The following is a 13,460-nucleotide window of genomic DNA, read 5'->3' on the forward strand; positions in this document are numbered from 1 at the left end:
GACAGAGAGAGAAGGGGAAGGGGTGTTGGCAGTTAGGGTGTGAGCTAGAGAAATGAGGCCTGTCTGCAAAAGGCCATGGGATGGGAGTGCGTGGTTGCAGGTTGTTTGGCTTTGTAAGGCCTACTGCCCGCTTCACTCGAAACTGGGTCTAGGGTTGTCGGTTTGTAGGCTGTAAAAGCCCATAAAAGCTCTTGTTCTCCAACCAGCAGAGTGGCGCAGCGGAAGCGTGCTGGGCCCATAACCCAGAGGTCGATGGATCGAAACCATCCTCTGCTAACATTTTTCAAATTATGTTTTTGTGTCATGGCATTAGGGCACAAAGAGCTGTAAGTGCCTGGATGCAATGTCATTCCTTGAACTTGCTGCCTCGTTCCACTCTTGCGCTAAATAGGAGAGAGTCCCAGCCCAGCCAACAAAATGTACTGTTCAATCAAACCAAACTTAAAACCAAGCTCCTTTTTTAAGGGGTCCCGGGGAAATGTTGGGCTGACCGGCAAGACCTCATGATGCGAACTGCTTCTGCGTCAAATGCAAGCTTTTTTCATTCCCAGCCAATGACTTATTCTTATTTCTAAGGGCCGCTCCATCAGATAGTCCAGACAGGCAGGCGTTGGTGGTATAGTGGTGAGCATAGCTGCCTTCCAAGCAGTTGACCCGGGTTCGATTCCCAGCCAACGCAGATCAAATCTTTAAATTGTTCAAAATGCATTTTTTGGAAATCAGACTCATGCTGAAAGCAAAGCTGACACACTTTTCGTGAAAATCAAAACCCCATCCAGGAAAGGTTCTTGCATCCTAGTTTCTGCAACTGTCTATCGGTGAGGGGATTGAAGCGAGCAGGGCTCCTGGCCCCTCCCCGACAAAGGCCTGACAAAGGCCTATTCGCCTTGCCCTGACGGGCCTTGGTCCCAGCAGGCCACCGAGCACAGCACCTCAGCCTATTAGAGTGAGGTTTCAGGATCTCTCTCATCCTGTAAACCAACATACTGAAGAAGGTGAAACGTGTGGCTGCGCTCCTCACATGCTGAAGCAGCAGCAGCCCTTTCCCTGAAGCAAAGTTCCTTCATTCCTCCCTCCCATAACCCTTAGCAGGGGATTTATGGTAATTGAGTTGAGTTTCCAAACTGGCCCTTCCTTCCTTCCTTCCCATATCTGCCAGCTCGAGAAGGCTTGTTTTGTTGCACCTGGGAAGTAAAGTATCTATTTGCGAGAGAGAGAGAATGAGAGAGAGAGACAGAGAGAGAGAGACAGAGAGAGAAGGGGAAGGGGTGTTGGCAGTTAGGGTGTGAGCTAGAGAAATGAGGCCTGTCTGCAAAAGGCCATGGGATGGGAGTGCGTGGTTGCAGGTTGTTTGGCTTTGTAAGGCCTACTGCCCGCTTCACTCGAAAATGGGTCTAGGGTTGTCGGTTTGTAGGCTGTAAAAGCCCAGAAAAGCTTTTGTTCTCCAACCAGCAGAGTGGCGCAGCGGAAGCGTGCTGGGCCCATAACCCAGAGGTCGATGGATCGAAACCATCCTCTGCTAACTTTTTTCAAATTATGTTTTTGTGTCATGGCATTAGGGCACAAAGAGCTGTAAGTGCCTGGATGCAATGTCATTCCTTGAACTTGCTGCCTCGTTCCACTCTTGCGCTAAATAGGAGAGGGTCCCAGCCCAGCCAACAAAATGCACTGTTCAATCAAACCAAACTTAAAACCAAGCTCCTTTTTTAAGGGGTCCCGGGGAAATGTTGGGCTGACCGGCAAGACCTCATGATGCGAACTGCTTCTGCGTCAAACGCAAGCTTTTTTCATTCCCAGCCAATGACTTATTCTTATTTCTAAGGGCCGCTCCATCAGATAGCCCAGACAGGCAGGCGTTGGTGGTATAGTGGTGAGCATAGCTGCCTTCCAAGCAGTTGACCCGGGTTCGATTCCCGGCCAACGCAGATCAAATCTTTAAATTGTTCAAAATGCATTTTTTGGAAATCAGACTCATGCTGAAAGCAAAGCTGACACACTTTTCGTGAAAATCAAAACCCCATCCAGGAAAGGTTCTTGCATCCTAGTTTCTGCAACTGTCTATCGGTGAGGGGATTGAAGCGAGCAGGGCTCCTGGCCCCTCCCCGACAAAGCCCTGACGAAGGCCTGACAAAGGCCTATTCGCCTTGCCCTGACGGGCCTTGGTCCCAGCAGGCCACCGAGCACAGCACCTCAGCCTATTAGAGTGAGGTTTCAGGATCTCTCTCATCCTGTAAACCAACATACTGAAGAAGGTGAAACGTGTGGCTGCGCTCCTCACATGCTGAAGCAGCAGCAGCCCTTTCCCTGAAGCAAAGTTCCTTCATTCCTCCCTCCCATAACCCTTAGCAGGGGATTTATGGTAATTGAGTTGAGTTTCCAAACTGGCCCTTCCTTCCTTCCTTCCCATATCTGCCAGCTCGAGAAGGCTTGTTTTGTTGCACCTGGGAAGTAAAGTATCTATTTGCGAGAGAGAGAGAATGAGAGAGAGAGACAGAGAGAGAGAGACAGAGAGAGAAGGGGAAGGGGTGTTGGCAGTTAGGGTGTGAGCTAGAGAAATGAGGCCTGTCTGCAAAAGGCCATGGGATGGGAGTGCGTGGTTGCAGGTTGTTTGGCTTTGTAAGGCCTACTGCCCGCTTCACTCGAAAATGGGTCTAGGGTTGTCGGTTTGTAGGCTGTAAAAGCCCAGAAAAGCTTTTGTTCTCCAACCAGCAGAGTGGCGCAGCGGAAGCGTGCTGGGCCCATAACCCAGAGGTCGATGGATCGAAACCATCCTCTGCTAACTTTTTTCAAATTATGTTTTTGTGTCATGGCATTAGGGCACAAAGAGCTGTAAGTGCCTGGATGCAATGTCATTCCTTGAACTTGCTGCCTCGTTCCACTCTTGCGCTAAATAGGAGAGGGTCCCAGCCCAGCCAACAAAATGCACTGTTCAATCAAACCAAACTTAAAACCAAGCTCCTTTTTTAAGGGGTCCCGGGGAAATGTTGGGCTGACCGGCAAGACCTCATGATGCGAACTGCTTCTGCGTCAAACGCAAGCTTTTTTCATTCCCAGCCAATGACTTATTCTTATTTCTAAGGGCCGCTCCATCAGATAGCCCAGACAGGCAGGCGTTGGTGGTATAGTGGTGAGCATAGCTGCCTTCCAAGCAGTTGACCCGGGTTCGATTCCCGGCCAACGCAGATCAAATCTTTAAATTGTTCAAAATGCATTTTTTGGAAATCAGACTCATGCTGAAAGCAAAGCTGACACACTTTTCGTGAAAATCAAAACCCCATCCAGGAAAGGTTCTTGCATCCTAGTTTCTGCAACTGTCTATCGGTGAGGGGATTGAAGCGAGCAGGGCTCCTGGCCCCTCCCCGACAAAGCCCTGACGAAGGCCTGACAAAGGCCTATTCGCCTTGCCCTGACGGGCCTTGGTCCCAGCAGGCCACCGAGCACAGCACCTCAGCCTATTAGAGTGAGGTTTCAGGATCTCTCTCATCCTGTAAACCAACAAACTGAAGAAGGTGAAACGTGTGGCTGCGCTCCTCACATGCTGAAGCAGCAGCAGCCCTTTCCCTGAAGCAAAGTTCCTTCATTCCTCCCTCCCATAACCCTTAGCAGGGGATTTATGGTAATTGAGTTGAGTTTCCAAACTGGCCCTTCCTTCCTTCCTTCCCATATCTGCCAGCTCGAGAAGGCTTGTTTTGTTGCACCTGGGAAGTAAAGTATCTATTTGCGAGAGAGAGAGAATGAGAGAGAGAGACAGAGAGAGAGAGACAGAGAGAGAAGGGGAAGGGGTGTTGGCAGTTAGGGTGTGAGCTAGAGAAATGAGGCCTGTCTGCAAAAGGCCATGGGATGGGAGTGCGTGGTTGCAGGTTGTTTGGCTTTGTAAGGCCTACTGCCCGCTTCACTCGAAACTGGGTCTAGGGTTGTCGGTTTGTAGGCTGTAAAAGCCCATAAAAGCTCTTGTTCTCCAACCAGCAGAGTGGCGCAGCGGAAGCGTGCTGGGCCCATAACCCAGAGGTCGATGGATCGAAACCATCCTCTGCTAACTTTTTTCAAATTATGTTTTTGTGTCATGGCATTAGGGCACAAAGAGCTGTAAGTGCCTGGATGCAATGTCATTCCTTGAACTTGCTGCCTCGTTCCACTCTTGCGCTAAATAGGAGAGGGTCCCAGCCCAGCCAACAAAATGCACTGTTCAATCAAACCAAACTTAAAACCAAGCTCCTTTTTTAAGGGGTCCCGGGGAAATGTTGGGCTGACCGGCAAGACCTCATGATGCGAACTGCTTCTGCGTCAAACGCAAGCTTTTTTCATTCCCAGCCAATGACTTATTCTTATTTCTAAGGGCCGCTCCATCAGATAGCCCAGACAGGCAGGCGTTGGTGGTATAGTGGTGAGCATAGCTGCCTTCCAAGCAGTTGACCCGGGTTCGATTTCCGGCCAACGCAGATCAAATCTTTAAATTGTTCAAAATGCATTTTTTGGAAATCAGACTCATGCTGAAAGCAAAGCTGACACACTTTTCGTGAAAATCAAAACCCCATCCAGGAAAGGTTCTTGCATCCTAGTTTCTGCAACTGTCTATCGGTGAGGGGATTGAAGCGAGCAGGGCTCCTGGCCCCTCCCCGACAAAGCCCTGACGAAGGCCTGACAAAGGCCTATTCGCCTTGCCCTGACGGGCCTTGGTCCCAGCAGGCCACCGAGCACAGCACCTCAGCCTATTAGAGTGAGGTTTCAGGATCTCTCTCATCCTGTAAACCAACATACTGAAGAAGGTGAAACGTGTGGCTGCGCTCCTCACATGCTGAAGCAGCAGCAGCCCTTTCCCTGAAGCAAAGTTCCTTCATTCCTCCCTCCCATAACCCTTAGCAGGGGATTTATGGTAATTGAGTTGAGTTTCCAAACTGGCCCTTCCTTCCTTCCTTCCCATATCTGCCAGCTCGAGAAGGCTTGTTTTGTTGCACCTGGGAAGTAAAGTATCTATTTGCGAGAGAGAGAGAATGAGAGAGAGAGACAGAGAGAGAGAGACAGAGAGAGAAGGGGAAGGGGTGTTGGCAGTTAGGGTGTGAGCTAGAGAAATGAGGCCTGTCTGCAAAAGGCCATGGGATGGGAGTGCGTGGTTGCAGGCTGTTTGGCTTTGTAAGGCCTACTGCCCGCTTCACTCGAAAATGGGTCTAGGGTTGTCGGTTTGTAGGCTGTAAAAGCCCAGAAAAGCTCTTGTTCTCCAACCAGCAGAGTGGCGCAGCGGAAGCGTGCTGGGCCCATAACCCAGAGGTCGATGGATCGAAACCATCCTCTGCTAACTTTTTTCAAATTATGTTTTTGTGTCATGGCATTAGGGCACAAAGAGCTGTAAGTGCCTGGATGCAATGTCATTCCTTGAACTTGCTGCCTCGTTCCACTCTTGCGCTAAATAGGAGAGGGTCCCAGCCCAGCCAACAAAATGCACTGTTCAATCAAACCAAACTTAAAACCAAGCTCCTTTTTTAAGGGGTCCCGGGGAAATGTTGGGCTGACCGGCAAGACCTCATGATGCGAACTGCTTCTGCGTCAAACGCAAGCTTTTTTCATTCCCAGCCAATGACTTATCCTTATTTCTAAGGGCCGCTCCATCAGATAGCCCAGACAGGCAGGCGTTGGTGGTATAGTGGTGAGCATAGCTGCCTTCCAAGCAGTTGACCCGGGTTCGATTTCCGGCCAACGCAGATCAAATCTTTAAATTGTTCAAAATGCATTTTTTGGAAATCAGACTCATGCTGAAAGCAAAGCTGACACACTTTTCGTGAAAATCAAAACCCCATCCAGGAAAGGTTCTTGCATCCTAGTTTCTGCAACTGTCTATCGGTGAGGGGATTGAAGCGAGCAGGGCTCCTGGCCCCTCCCCGACAAAGCCCTGACGAAGGCCTGACAAAGGCCTATTCGCCTTGCCCTGACGGGCCTTGGTCCCAGCAGGCCACCGAGCACAGCACCTCAGCCTATTAGAGTGAGGTTTCAGGATCTCTCTCATCCTGTAAACCAACATACTGAAGAAGGTGAAACGTGTGGCTGCGCTCCTCACATGCTGAAGCAGCAGCAGCCCTTTCCCTGAAGCAAAGTTCCTTCATTCCTCCCTCCCATAACCCTTAGCAGGGGATTTATGGTAATTGAGTTGAGTTTCCAAACTGGCCCTTCCTTCCTTCCTTCCCATATCTGCCAGCTCGAGAAGGCTTGTTTTGTTGCACCTGGGAAGTAAAGTATCTATTTGCGAGAGAGAGAGAATGAGAGAGAGAGACAGAGAGAGAGAGACAGAGAGAGAAGGGGAAGGGGTGTTGGCAGTTAGGGTGTGAGCTAGAGAAATGAGGCCTGTCTGCAAAAGGCCATGGGATGGGAGTGCGTGGTTGCAGGTTGTTTGGCTTTGTAAGGCCTACTGCCCGCTTCACTCGAAAATGGGTCTAGGGTTGTCGGTTTGTAGGCTGTAAAAGCCCAGAAAAGCTTTTGTTCTCCAACCAGCAGAGTGGCGCAGCGGAAGCGTGCTGGGCCCATAACCCAGAGGTCGATGGATCGAAACCATCCTCTGCTAACTTTTTTCAAATTATGTTTTTGTGTCATGGCATTAGGGCACAAAGAGCTGTAAGTGCCTGGATGCAATGTCATTCCTTGAACTTGCTGCCTCGTTCCACTCTTGCGCTAAATAGGAGAGGGTCCCAGCCCAGCCAACAAAATGCACTGTTCAATCAAACCAAACTTAAAACCAAGCTCCTTTTTTAAGGGGTCCCGGGGAAATGTTGGGCTGACCGGCAAGACCTCATGATGCGAACTGCTTCTGCGTCAAACGCAAGCTTTTTTCATTCCCAGCCAATGACTTATTCTTATTTCTAAGGGCCGCTCCATCAGATAGCCCAAACAGGCAGGCGTTGGTGGTATAGTGGTGAGCATAGCTGCCTTCCAAGCAGTTGACCCGGGTTCGATTCCCGGCCAACGCAGATCAAATCTTTAAATTGTTCAAAATGCATTTTTTGGAAATCAGACTCATGCTGAAAGCAAAGCTGACACACTTTTCGTGAAAATCAAAACCCCATCCAGGAAAGGTTCTTGCATCCTAGTTTCTGCAACTGTCTATCGGTGAGGGGATTGAAGCGAGCAGGGCTCCTGGCCCCTCCCCGACAAAGCCCTGACGAAGGCCTGACAAAGGCCTATTCGCCTTGCCCTGACGGGCCTTGGTCCCAGCAGGCCACCGAGCACAGCACCTCAGCCTATTAGAGTGAGGTTTCAGGATCTCTCTCATCCTGTAAACCAACAAACTGAAGAAGGTGAAACGTGTGGCTGCGCTCCTCACATGCTGAAGCAGCAGCAGCCCTTTCCCTGAAGCAAAGTTCCTTCATTCCTCCCTCCCATAACCCTTAGCAGGGGATTTATGGTAATTGAGTTGAGTTTCCAAACTGGCCCTTCCTTCCTTCCTTCCCATATCTGCCAGCTCGAGAAGGCTTGTTTTGTTGCACCTGGGAAGTAAAGTATCTATTTGCGAGAGAGAGAGAATGAGAGAGAGAGACAGAGAGAGAGAGACAGAGAGAGAAGGGGAAGGGGTGTTGGCAGTTAGGGTGTGAGCTAGAGAAATGAGGCCTGTCTGCAAAAGGCCATGGGATGGGAGTGCGTGGTTGCAGGTTGTTTGGCTATGTAAGGCCTACTGCCCGCTTCACTCGAAACTGGGTCTAGGGTTGTCGGTTTGTAGGCTGTAAAAGCCCAGAAAAGCTCTTGTTCTCCAACCAGCAGAGTGGCGCAGCGGAAGCGTGCTGGGCCCATAACCCAGAGGTCGATGGATCGAAACCATCCTCTGCTAACTTTTTTCAAATTATGTTTTTGTGTCATGGCATTAGGGCACAAAGAGCTGTAAGTGCCTGGATGCAATGTCATTCCTTGAACTTGCTGCCTCGTTCCACTCTTGCGCTAAATAGGAGAGGGTCCCAGCCCAGCCAACAAAATGTACTGTTCAATCAAACCAAACTTAAAACCAAGCTCCTTTTTTAAGGGGTCCCGGGGAAATGTTGGGCTGACCGGCAAGACCTCATGATGCGAACTGCTTCTGCGTCAAACGCAAGCTTTTTTCATTCCCAGCCAATGACTTATTCTTATTTCTAAGGGCCGCTCCATCAGATAGCCCAGACAGGCAGGCGTTGGTGGTATAGTGGTGAGCATAGCTGCCTTCCAAGCAGTTGACCCGGGTTCGATTCCCGGCCAACGCAGATCAAATCTTTAAATTGTTCAAAATGCATTTTTTGGAAATCAGACTCATGCTGAAAGCAAAGCTGACACACTTTTCGTGAAAATCAAAACCCCATCCAGGAAAGGTTCTTGCATCCTAGTTTCTGCAACTGTCTATCGGTGAGGGGATTGAAGCGAGCAGGGCTCCTGGCCCCTCCCCGACAAAGCCCTGACGAAGGCCTGACAAAGGCCTATTCGCCTTGCCCTGACGGGCCTTGGTCCCAGCAGGCCACCGAGCACAGCACCTCAGCCTATTAGAGTGAGGTTTCAGGATCTCTCTCATCCTGTAAACCAACATACTGAAGAAGGTGAAACGTGTGGCTGCGCTCCTCACATGCTGAAGCAGCAGCAGCCCTTTCCCTGAAGCAAAGTTCCTTCATTCCTCCCTCCCATAACCCTTAGCAGGGGATTTATGGTAATTGAGTTGAGTTTCCAAACTGGCCCTTCCTTCCTTCCTTCCCATATCTGCCAGCTCGAGAAGGCTTGTTTTGTTGCACCTGGGAAGTAAAGTATCTATTTGCGAGAGAGAGAGAATGAGAGAGAGAGACAGAGAGAGAGAGACAGAGAGAGAAGGGGAAGGGGTGTTGGCAGTTAGGGTGTGAGCTAGAGAAATGAGGCCTGTCTGCAAAAGGCCATGGGATGGGAGTGCGTGGTTGCAGGTTGTTTGGCTTTGTAAGGCCTACTGCCCGCTTCACTCGAAACTGGGTCTAGGGTTGTCGGTTTGTAGGCTGTAAAAGCCCAGAAAAGCTCTTGTTCTCCAACCAGCAGAGTGGCGCAGCGGAAGCGTGCTGGGCCCATAACCCAGAGGTCGATGGATCGAAACCATCCTCTGCTAACTTTTTTCAAATTATGTTTTTGTGTCATGGCATTAGGGCACAAAGAGCTGTAAGTGCCTGGATGCAATGTCATTCCTTGAACTTGCTGCCTCGTTCCACTCTTGCGCTAAATAGGAGAGGGTCCCAGCCCAGCCAACAAAATGTACTGTTCAATCAAACCAAACTTAAAACCAAGCTCCTTTTTTAAGGGGTCCCGGGGAAATGTTGGGCTGACCGGCAAGACCTCATGATGCGAACTGCTTCTGCGTCAAACGCAAGCTTTTTTCATTCCCAGCCAATGACTTATTCTTATTTCTAAGGGCCGCTCCATCAGATAGCCCAGACAGGCAGGCGTTGGTGGTATAGTGGTGAGCATAGCTGCCTTCCAAGCAGTTGACCAGGGTTCGATTCCCGGCCAACGCAGATCAAATCTTTAAATTGTTCAAAATGCATTTTTTGGAAATCAGACTCATGCTGAAAGCAAAGCTGACACACTTTTCGTGAAAATCAAAACCCCATCCAGGAAAGGTTCTTGCATCCTAGTTTCTGCAACTGTCTATCGGTGAGGGGATTGAAGCGAGCAGGGCTCCTGGCCCCTCCCCGACAAAGCCCTGACGAAGGCCTGACAAAGGCCTATTCGCCTTGCCCTGACGGGCCTTGGTCCCAGCAGGCCACCGAGCACAGCACCTCAGCCTATTAGAGTGAGGTTTCAGGATCTCTCTCATCCTGTAAACCAACATACTGAAGAAGGTGAAACGTGTGGCTGCGCTCCTCACATGCTGAAGCAGCAGCAGCCCTTTCCCTGAAGCAAAGTTCCTTCATTCCTCCCTCCCATAACCCTTAGCAGGGGATTTATGGTAATTGAGTTGAGTTTCCAAACTGGCCCTTCCTTCCTTCCTTCCCATATCTGCCAGCTCGAGAAGGCTTGTTTTGTTGCACCTGGGAAGTAAAGTATCTATTTGCGAGAGAGAGAGAATGAGAGAGAGAGACAGAGAGAGAGAGACAGAGAGAGAAGGGGAAGGGGTGTTGGCAGTTAGGGTGTGAGCTAGAGAAATGAGGCCTGTCTGCAAAAGGCCATGGGATGGGAGTGCGTGGTTGCAGGTTGTTTGGCTTTGTAAGGCCTACTGCCCGCTTCACTCGAAACTGGGTCTAGGGTTGTCGGTTTGTAGGCTGTAAAAGCCCAGAAAAGCTCTTGTTCTCCAACCAGCAGAGTGGCGCAGCGGAAGCGTGCTGGGCCCATAACCCAGAGGTAGATGGATCGAAACCATCCTCTGCTAACTTTTTTCAAATTATGTTTTTGTGTCATGGCATTAGGGCACAAAGAGCTGTAAGTGCCTGGATGCAATGTCATTCCTTGAACTTGCTGCCTCGTTCCACTCTTGCGCTAAATAGGAGAGGGTCCCAGCCCAGCCAACAAAATGCACTGTTCAATCAAACCAAACTTAAAACCAAGCTCCTTTTTTAAGGGGTCCCGGGGAAATGTTGGGCTGACCGGCAAGACCTCATGATGCGAACTGCTTCTGCGTCAAACGCAAGCTTTTTTCATTCCCAGCCAATGACTTATTCTTATTTCTAAGGGCCGCTCCATCAGATAGCCCAGACAGGCAGGCGTTGGTGGTATAGTGGTGAGCATAGCTGCCCGATTCCCGGCCAACGCAGATCAAATCTTTAAATTGTTCAAAATGCATTTTTTGGAAATCAGACTCATGCTGAAAGCAAAGCTGACACACTTTTCGTGAAAATCAAAACCCCATCCAGGAAAGGTTCTTGCATCCTAGTTTCTGCAACTGTCTATCGGTGAGGGGATTGAAGCGAGCAGGGCTCCTGGCCCCTCCCCGACAAAGCCCTGACGAAGGCCTGACAAAGGCCTATTCGCCTTGCCCTGACGGGCCTTGGTCCCAGCAGGCCACCGAGCACAGCACCTCAGCCTATTAGAGTGAGGTTTCAGGATCTCTCTCATCCTGTAAACCAACATACTGAAGAAGGTGAAACGTGTGGCTGCGCTCCTCACATGCTGAAGCAGCAGCAGCCCTTTCCCTGAAGCAAAGTTCCTTCATTCCTCCCTCCCATAACCCTTAGCAGGGGATTTATGGTAATTGAGTTGAGTTTCCAAACTGGCCCTTCCTTCCTTCCTTCCCATATCTGCCAGCTCGAGAAGGCTTGTTTTGTTGCACCTGGGAAGTAAAGTATCTATTTGCGAGAGAGAGAGAATGAGAGAGAGAGACAGAGAGAGAGAGACAGAGAGAGAAGGGGAAGGGGTGTTGGCAGTTAGGGTGTGAGCTAGAGAAATGAGGCCTGTCTGCAAAAGGCCATGGGATGGGAGTGCGTGGTTGCAGGTTGTTTGGCTTTGTAAGGCCTACTGCCCGCTTCACTCGAAAATGGGTCTAGGGTTGTCGGTTTGTAGGCTGTAAAAGCCCAGAAAAGCTTTTGTTCTCCAACCAGCAGAGTGGTGCAGCGGAAGCGTGCTGGGCCCATAACCCAGAGGTCGATGGATCGAAACCATCCTCTGCTAACTTTTTTCAAATTATGTTTTTGTGTCATGGCATTAGGGCACAAAGAGCTGTAAGTGCCTGGATGCAATGTCATTCCTTGAACTTGCTGCCTCGTTCCACTCTTGCGCTAAATAGGAGAGGGTCCCAGCCCAGCCAACAAAATGCACTGTTCAATCAAACCAAACTTAAAACCAAGCTCCTTTTTTAAGGGGTCCCGGGGAAATGTTGGGCTGACCGGCAAGACCTCATGATGCGAACTGCTTCTGCGTCAAACGCAAGCTTTTTTCATTCCCAGCCAATGACTTATTCTTATTTCTAAGGGCCGCTCCATCAGATAGCCCAGACAGGCAGGCGTTGGTAGTATAGTGGTGAGCATAGCTGCCTTCCAAGCAGTTGACCCGGGTTCGATTCCCGGCCAACGCAGATCAAATCTTTAAATTGTTCAAAATGCATTTTTTGGAAATCAGACTCATGCTGAAAGCAAAGCTGACACACTTTTCGTGAAAATCAAAACCCCATCCAGGAAAGGTTCTTGCATCCTAGTTTCTGCAACTGTCTATCGGTGAGGGGATTGAAGCGAGCAGGGCTCCTGGCCCCTCCCCGACAAAGCCCTGACGAAGGCCTGACAAAGGCCTATTCGCCTTGCCCTGACGGGCCTTGGTCCCAGCAGGCCACCGAGCACAGCACCTCAGCCTATTAGAGTGAGGTTTCAGGATCTCTCTCATCCTGTAAACCAACATACTGAAGAAGGTGAAACGTGTGGCTGCGCTCCTCACATGCTGAAGCAGCAGCAGCCCTTTCCCTGAAGCAAAGTTCCTTCATTCCTCCCTCCCATAACCCTTAGCAGGGGATTTATGGTAATTGAGTTGAGTTTCCAAACTGGCCCTTCCTTCCTTCCTTGCCATATCTGCCAGCTCGAGAAGGCTTGTTTTGTTGCACCTGGGAAGTAAAGTATCTATTTGCGAGAGAGAGAGAATGAGAGAGAGAGACAGAGAGAGAGAGACAGAGAGAGAAGGGGAAGGGGTGTTGGCAGTTAGGGTGTGAGCTAGAGAAATGAGGCCTGTCTGCAAAAGGCCATGGGATGGGAGTGCGTGGTTGCAGGTTGTTTGGCTTTGTAAGGCCTACTGCCCGCTTCACTCGAAACTGGGTCTAGGGTTGTCGGTTTGTAGGCTGTAAAAGCCCATAAAAGCTCTTGTTCTCCAACCAGCAGAGTGGCGCAGCGGAAGCGTGCTGGGCCCATAACCCAGAGGTCGATGGATCGAAACCATCCTCTGCTAACTTTTTTCAAATTATGTTTTTGTGTCATGGCATTAGGGCACAAAGAGCTGTAAGTGCCTGGATGCAATGTCATTCCTTGAACTTGCTGCCTCGTTCCACTCTTGCGCTAAATAGGAGAGGGTCCCAGCCCAGCCAACAAAATGTACTGTTCAATCAAACCAAACTTAAAACCAAGCTCCTTTTTTAAGGGGTCCCGGGGAAATGTTGGGCTGACCGGCAAGACCTCATGATGCGAACTGCTTCTGCGTCAAACGCAAGCTTTTTTCATTCCCAGCCAATGACTTATTCTTATTTCTAAGGGCCGCTCCATCAGATAGCCCAGACAGGCAGGCGTTGGTGGTATAGTGGTGAGCATAGCTGCCTTCCAAGCAGTTGACCCGGGTTCGATTCCCGGCCAACGCAGATCAAATCTTTAAATTGTTCAAAATGCATTTTTTGGAAATCAGACTCATGCTGAAAGCAAAGCTGACACACTTTTCGTGAAAATCAAAACCCCATCCAGGAAAGGTTCTTGCATCCTAGTTTCTGCAACTGTCTATCGGTGAGGGGATTGAAGCGAGCAGGGCTCCTGGCCCCTCCCCGACAAAGCCCTGACGAAGGCCTGACAAAGGCCTATTCGCCTTGCCCTGACGGGCCTTGGTCCCAG

The 13,460-nt window shown here is 50.0% G+C and overlaps 5 non-coding genes across 5 annotated transcripts; all 5 read left to right on the top strand.

Moving 5' to 3' along the window:
• Positions 1 to 1,853: 1,853 nt before the first annotated feature.
• TRNAG-UCC (transfer RNA glycine (anticodon UCC)) lies at positions 1,854 to 1,925 on the top strand. Its single transcript has one exon. It is a non-coding gene; the product is annotated as a tRNA-Gly (tRNA).
• Positions 1,926 to 3,110: 1,185 nt separating this feature from the next.
• On the top strand, positions 3,111 to 3,182 carry TRNAG-UCC (transfer RNA glycine (anticodon UCC)). The gene has a single exon. It is a non-coding gene; the product is annotated as a tRNA-Gly (tRNA).
• A 3,699-nt stretch (positions 3,183 to 6,881) lies between these two features.
• Positions 6,882 to 6,953, top strand: TRNAG-UCC (transfer RNA glycine (anticodon UCC)). The gene has a single exon. It is a non-coding gene; the product is annotated as a tRNA-Gly (tRNA).
• A 1,185-nt stretch (positions 6,954 to 8,138) lies between these two features.
• On the top strand, positions 8,139 to 8,210 carry TRNAG-UCC (transfer RNA glycine (anticodon UCC)). The gene has a single exon. It is a non-coding gene; the product is annotated as a tRNA-Gly (tRNA).
• Positions 8,211 to 13,144: 4,934 nt separating this feature from the next.
• TRNAG-UCC (transfer RNA glycine (anticodon UCC)) lies at positions 13,145 to 13,216 on the top strand. Its single transcript has one exon. It is a non-coding gene; the product is annotated as a tRNA-Gly (tRNA).
• Positions 13,217 to 13,460: the final 244 nt, after the last annotated feature.

This window comes from Ambystoma mexicanum, chromosome 6q (assembly GCF_040938575.1).
Source record: "Ambystoma mexicanum isolate Mex_15411 chromosome 6q, UKY_AmexF1_1, whole genome shotgun sequence".
In the NCBI taxonomy this organism is placed as follows: Eukaryota; Metazoa; Chordata; class Amphibia; order Caudata; family Ambystomatidae; genus Ambystoma; species Ambystoma mexicanum.